The following is a 6367-nucleotide window of genomic DNA, read 5'->3' as shown; positions in this document are numbered from 1 at the left end:
TATTTTGCTGAATGGTAACCGTTGCTATGATAAAAAGTTTTATACAAAAACATTTTGGTCAAAAAAATTTTGGGAAAAAAATTTTTGGTCAAAAAATTTTGGGAAAAAAATTTTTAGTCCCAAAAATCTTTGAAAAAAAATTTTGGTCAAAAAAATTATGTGAAAAAAATTTTGGTCCAAAAAAAAAAAATTTTGGTCCTAAATTTTGTCGGAATATCGAAGTGTCGGAGTATCGGAGTGTCGGAGTATCGGAATTTTTTCCAAGATTTTTTGGGCCAAATTTTTTTGACTAAAATTTTTTTTAACTAAAAATTTTTGACCCAAATTTTTTGGACTAAAATTTTTTTGACCAAAATTTTTTTGACCAAAATTTTTTTGACCCAAATTTTTTTTTACAAAATTTTTTTGACTAAAATTTTTTGGGCCAAAATTTTTTTGACTAAAATTTTATGGGACAAAAACTTTTTGGGCCAAAATTTTTTTGACCAAAATTTTTTTTCCCAAAATTTTTTTGACCCAAATTTTTTTTTCGAAAATTTTTTTGACTAAAATTTTTTTGACCAAAATTTTTTGGGCCAAAATTTTTTTGACTAAAATTTTTTGGGCCAAAATTTTTTTGACTAAAATTTTATGGGCCAAAATTTTTTTGACAAAATTTATTTTTCCAAGATTTTTTGGACTAAAAATTTTTTTCTCAAAATTTTTTGGCCCAAAAATTTTTTTTCCAAATTTTTTTTCACAAAATTTTTTTGATCAAAATTTTTTTTCCCAAAATTTGATCAAAATTTGAGAAAAAAATTTTTGACCCAAATTTTTTGGATCAAAATTTTTTTGACCAAAATTTTTTTGACTAAAATTTTTTTGACCAAAATTTTTTGGGCCAAAATTTTTTTGACTAAAATTTTTTGGGCCAAAATTTTTCTGACTAAAATTTTATGGGCCAAAATTTTGTTGAGCAAATTTTTTTTTCCAAGATTTTTTGGACTAAAAATTTTTTTCTCAAAGTTTTTTGGCCCAAAAATTTTTTTTCCAAATTTTTTTTTACAAAATTTTTTTGATCAAAATTTTTTTTCCCAAAATTTGATCCAAATTTGGGAAAAAAATTTTTGACCCAAATTTTTTGGACTTGATAAAAAATTTTGGAAGAAAAAAATTGGGAAAAAAATTTGGGTCAAAAAATTTTGGTCAAAAAAATTTTGGGAAAAAATTTTGGCCCAAAAAAAAAGAAAAGAAAAAATTTTTTTTTTCCAAAATTTTTTTGACCAAAATTTTTTGGGCCAAATTTTTTTGACCAAAATTTTTTGGGCCAAAATTTTTTTGACTAAAATTTTTTGGGCCAAAATTTTTTTTTCAAGATTTTTTGGACTAAAATTTTTTTTGACTTTTGATAAAAAAATTTGGAAAAAAAAAATTGGGAAAAAAATTTTGTTTTCCAAAATTTTTTTTCACAAAAACTTTTTTGCCCAAAATTTTTTTCCAACAAATTTTTTTCCCAAATTTTTTTTTCCAAAAATTTTTTGACCAAAATTTTGTTTCCCAAAATTTTTTTTCCAAAATTTTTTTGACCAAATTTTTTTTGATCAAAATTTTTTGGGCCAAATTTTTTTGACTAAAACTTTTTAGGCCAAAATTTTTTTGACCAAAATTTTTTGGGCCAAATTTTTTTGACCAAAATTTTTTTGGGCCAAAATTTTTTTTTCAAGATTTTTTGGACTAAAAATTTTTTTCCCAAAATTTTTTTGGCCAAAATTTTTTTTCCCAAAATTTTTTTGACCAAAATTTTTTTTTGTCAAAAATTTTTGACCCAAATTTTTGTTTCCAAAATTTTTTTGACCAAAATTTTTTGGGCCAAATTTTTTTGACCAAAATTTTTTGGGCCAAAATTTTTTTGACTAAAATTTTTTGGCCAAAATTTTTTTGACCAAAATTTTTTTTTCAAGATTTTTTGGACTAAAAATTTTTTCCCAAAATTTTTTTGACCAAAATTTTTTTTCCCAAAATTTTTTTGACCAAAATTTCTTGGACTAAAATTTTTTTGACCAAAATTTTTTTTGTCAAAATTTTTTGATCAACATTTTTTGGGCCAAATTTTTTTGACCAAAATTTTTTTGACTAAAACTTTTTGGGCCAAAATTTTTTTGACTTTTGATAAAAAATTTTGGAAAAAAATTTTGTTTTCCAAAATTTTTTTGACCAAAATTTTTTTTCACCAAAACTTTTTTTCCCAAAATTTTTTTCCAACAAATTTTTTTCCCAAATTTTTTTTTCCAAAATTTTTTGACCAAAATTTTGTTTCCCAAAATTTTTTTTCCAAAATTTTTTTGACCAAAATTTTTTTTTCCAAAATTTTTTTGACCAAAAATTTTTTGGGCCAAATTTTTTTTGACCAAAATTTTTTGAGCCAAATTTTTTTGACCAAAATTTTTTGGACCAAATTTTTTTTGATCAAAATTTTTTGGGCCAAATTTTTTTGACTAAAACTTTTTAGGCCAAAATTTTTTTGACCAAAATTTTTTGGGCCAAATTTTTTTGACCAAAATTTTTTTGACTAAAAATTTTTGACCCAAATTTTTTGGACTAAAATTTTGTTGACCAAAATTTTTTGGGCCAAAATTTTTTTGACTAAAACTTTTTGGGCCAAAATTTTTTTGACCAAAATTTTTTGGGCCAAATTTTTTTGACCAAAATTTTTTGAACCAAAATTTTTTGGGCCAAATTTTTTGACCAAAATTTTTTGGACCAAAATTTTTTTCCCAAAATTTTTTTGACCAAAATTTCTTTGACCAAAATTTTTTTGACCAAAATTTCTTTGACCAAAATTTTTTTGACCCAAATTTTTTGGACCAAAATTTTTTTGACCAAAATTTTTTGACCCAAATTTTTTTGACCAAAATTTTTTTTTCACAAAAACTTTTTTTCGCAAAATTTTTTTCAAAAAAATTTTTTTTCCAAATTTTTTTTTCCAAAATTTTTTTGACCTAATTTTTTTTGACCTAAATTTTTTTTTGTCAAAATTTTTTGATCCCAATTTTTTTGGCCCAAATTTTTTTGACCGAAATTTTTTGGACCAAAATTTTTTTGACCAAAATTTTTTGGGCCAAATTTTTTTGACAAAAATTTTTTGGGCCAAAAATTTTTTGACTAAAATTTTTTGGGCCAAAATTTTTTTGACTTTTGATTATCGAAGTGTCGGAGTATCGGAATTTTTTCCAAGATTTTTTGGACTAAAAATTTTTTTCCCAAAATTTTTTGGACCAAAATTTTTTTCCCAAAATTTTTTTGACCAAAATTTCTGTGACCAAAATTTTTTTGACCCAAATTTTTTGGACCAAAATTTTTTTGACCAAAAATTTTTTTCACAAAAACTTTTTTCCCAAAATTTTTTTCCAAAATTTTTTCCCAAAATTTTTTTTTCCAAAATTTTTTTGACCACAATTTTTTTCCCAAAATTTTTTTTTCAAAAATTTTCAAAATTTTTTTTTCCAAAATTTTTTTTCCAAAATTTTTTGACCAAAATTTTTTGAGCCAAATTTTTTTGACCAAAATTTTGTGGGCCAAAATTTTGTGGGCCAAAATTTTTTGACTAAAAATTTTTGGCCAAAATTTTTTTTCCCAAAATTTTTTTGACCAAAATTTTTTTTTGTCAAAATTTTTTGCCAAAATTTTTTTGCCAAAATTTTTTTGCCAAAATTTTTTGGACCAAAATTTTTTTTCCAAAATTTTTTGGACCAAATTTTATTTGACCAAAATTTTTTGGGCCAAAATTTTTTTGACTAAAACCGTTTGCGCCAAAATTTTTTTGACCAAAATTTTTTGGGCCAAATTTTTTTGACTAAAACTTTTTTGACCAAAATTTTTTGGGCCAAATTTTTTTGACCAAAATTTTTTTGACTAAAAATTTTTGACCCAAATTTTTTGGACTAAAATTTTGTTGACCAAAATTTTTTGGGCCAAAATTTTTTTGACTAAAACTTTTTGGGCCAAAATTTTTTTGACCAAAATTTTTTGACCAAAATTTTTTGAGCCAAATTTTTTTGACCAAAATTTTGTGGGCCAAAATTTTTTGACTAAAAATTTTTGGCCAAAATTTTTTTTCCCAAAATTTTTTTGACCAAAATTTTTTTTTGTCAAAATTTTTTGCCAAAATTTTTTGCCAAAATTTTTTTGCCAAAATTTTTGGACCCAAATTTTTTTTCCAAAATTTTTGGACCAAATTTTATTTGACAAAATTTTTGGGGCCAAAATTTTTTTGACTAAAACCGTTTGCGCCAAAATTTTTTTGACCAAAATTTTTTGGGCCAAATTTTTTTGACCAAAATTTTTTTGACTAAAAATTTTTGGCCCAAATTTTTGACCCAAATTTTTTGGACTAAAATTTTGTTGACCAAAATTTTTTGGGCCAAAATTTTTTTGACTAAAACTTTTTGGGCCAAAATTTTTTTGACCAAAATTTTTTGGGCCAAATTTTTTTGACCAAAATTTTTTGGACCAAAATTTTATTGACCAAAATTTTTGGGCCAAATTTTTTTGACCAAAATTTTTTTGACCAAAATTTTTTTGACCAAAATTTTTTTCACCAAAATTTTTTTCCCAAAATTTTTTCCAAAAAATTTTTTTTCCCAAATTTTTTTTTCCAAAATTTTTTTGACCAAAATTTTTTTGACCAAAATTTTTTTGACCAAAATTTTTTGACTAAAAATTTTTGACCCAAATTTTTTTGACCAAAATTTTTTGGGCCAAAATTTTTTTGACTAAAATTTTTTGGGCCAAAATTTTTTTGACTTTTGATTATCGAAGTGTCGGAGTATCGGAATTTTTTCCAAGATTTTTTGGACTAAAAATTTTTTTCCCAAAATTTTTTTGACCAAAATTTCTGTGACCAAAATTTTTTTGACCCAGATTTTTTGGACCAAAATTTTTTTGACCAAAAATTTTTTTCACAAAAACTTTTTTCCCAAATTTTTTTTCCAAAATTTTTTTTCCCAAAATTTTTTTTTCCAAAATTTTTTTGACCACAATTTTTTTCCCAAAATTTTTTTTTCAAAAATTTTCAAAATTTTTTTTTCCAAAATTTTTTTTCCAAAATTTTTTGACCAAAATTTTTTGAGCCAAATTTTTTTGACCAAAATTTTGTGGGCCAAAATTTTTTGACTAAAAATTTTTGGCCAAAATTTTTTTTCCCAAAATTTTTTTGACCAAAATTTTTTTTTGTCAAAATTTTTTGCCAAAATTTTTTTGCCAAAATTTTTTGGACCAAAATTTTTTTTCCAAAATTTTTTGGACCAAATTTTATTTGACCAAAATTTTTTGGGCCAAAATTTTTTTGACTAAAACCGTTTGCGCCAAAATTTTTTTGACCAAAATTTTTTGGGTCAAATTTTTTTGACTAAAACTTTTTAGGCCAAAATTTTTTTGACTAAAATTTTTTGGGCCCAAATTTTTTGACCAAAATTTTTTTGACTAAAAATTTTTGACCCAAATTTTTGACCCAAATTTTTTGGACTAAAATTTTGTTGACCAAAATTTTTTGGGCCAAAATATTTTTGACTAAAACTTTTTGGGCCAAAATTTTTTTGACCAAAATTTTTTGGGCCATATTTTTTTGACCAAAATTTTTTGGACCAAAATTTTATTGACCAAAATTTTTTGGGCCAAATTTTTTTGACCAAAATTTTTTGAGCCAAATTTTTTTGACCAAAATTTTTTGGGCCAAAATTTTTTGACTAAAAATTTTTAACCCAAATTTTTTTTTCCAAAATTTTTTTGACCAAAATTTTTTTGACCAAAAATTTTTTTCACCAAAACTTTTTTTCCCAAAATTTTTTTCCAAAAAATTTTTTTCCCAAATTTTTTTTTCCAAAATTTTTTTGACCAAAATTTTTTTGACCAAAATTTTTTGACTAAAAATTTTTGACCCAAATTTTTTTGACCAAAATTTTTTGGGCCAAAATTTTTTTGACTAAAATTTTTTGGGCCAAAATTTTTTTGACTAAAACCGTTTGCGCCAAAAATTTTTTGACCAAAATTTTTTGGGCCAATTTTTTTTGACTAAAACTTTTTAGGCCAAAATTTTTTTGACCAAAATTTTTTGGGCCATATTTTTTTGACCAAAATTTTTTTGACTAAAAATTTTTGACCCAAATTTTTTGGACTAAAATTTTGTTGACCAAAATTTTTTGGGCCAAAATTTTTTTGACTAAAATTTTTTGGGCCAAAATTTTTTTGACTAAAACCGTTTGCGCCAAAATTTTTTTGACCAAAATTTTTTGGGCCAAATTTTTTTGACCAAAATTTTTTGGGCCAAATTTTTTTGACCAAAATTTTTTTGACTAAAAATTTTTGACCCAAATTTTTGACCCAAATTTTT

This window comes from Ctenocephalides felis, unplaced genomic scaffold (genome assembly GCF_003426905.1).
Source record: "Ctenocephalides felis isolate EL2017-DRISC unplaced genomic scaffold, ASM342690v1 CF-g0.4_SCAFFOLD_01886, whole genome shotgun sequence".
NCBI classification, from domain to species: Eukaryota; Metazoa; Arthropoda; class Insecta; order Siphonaptera; family Pulicidae; genus Ctenocephalides; species Ctenocephalides felis.
This window is presented reverse-complemented; position numbering follows the sequence as displayed.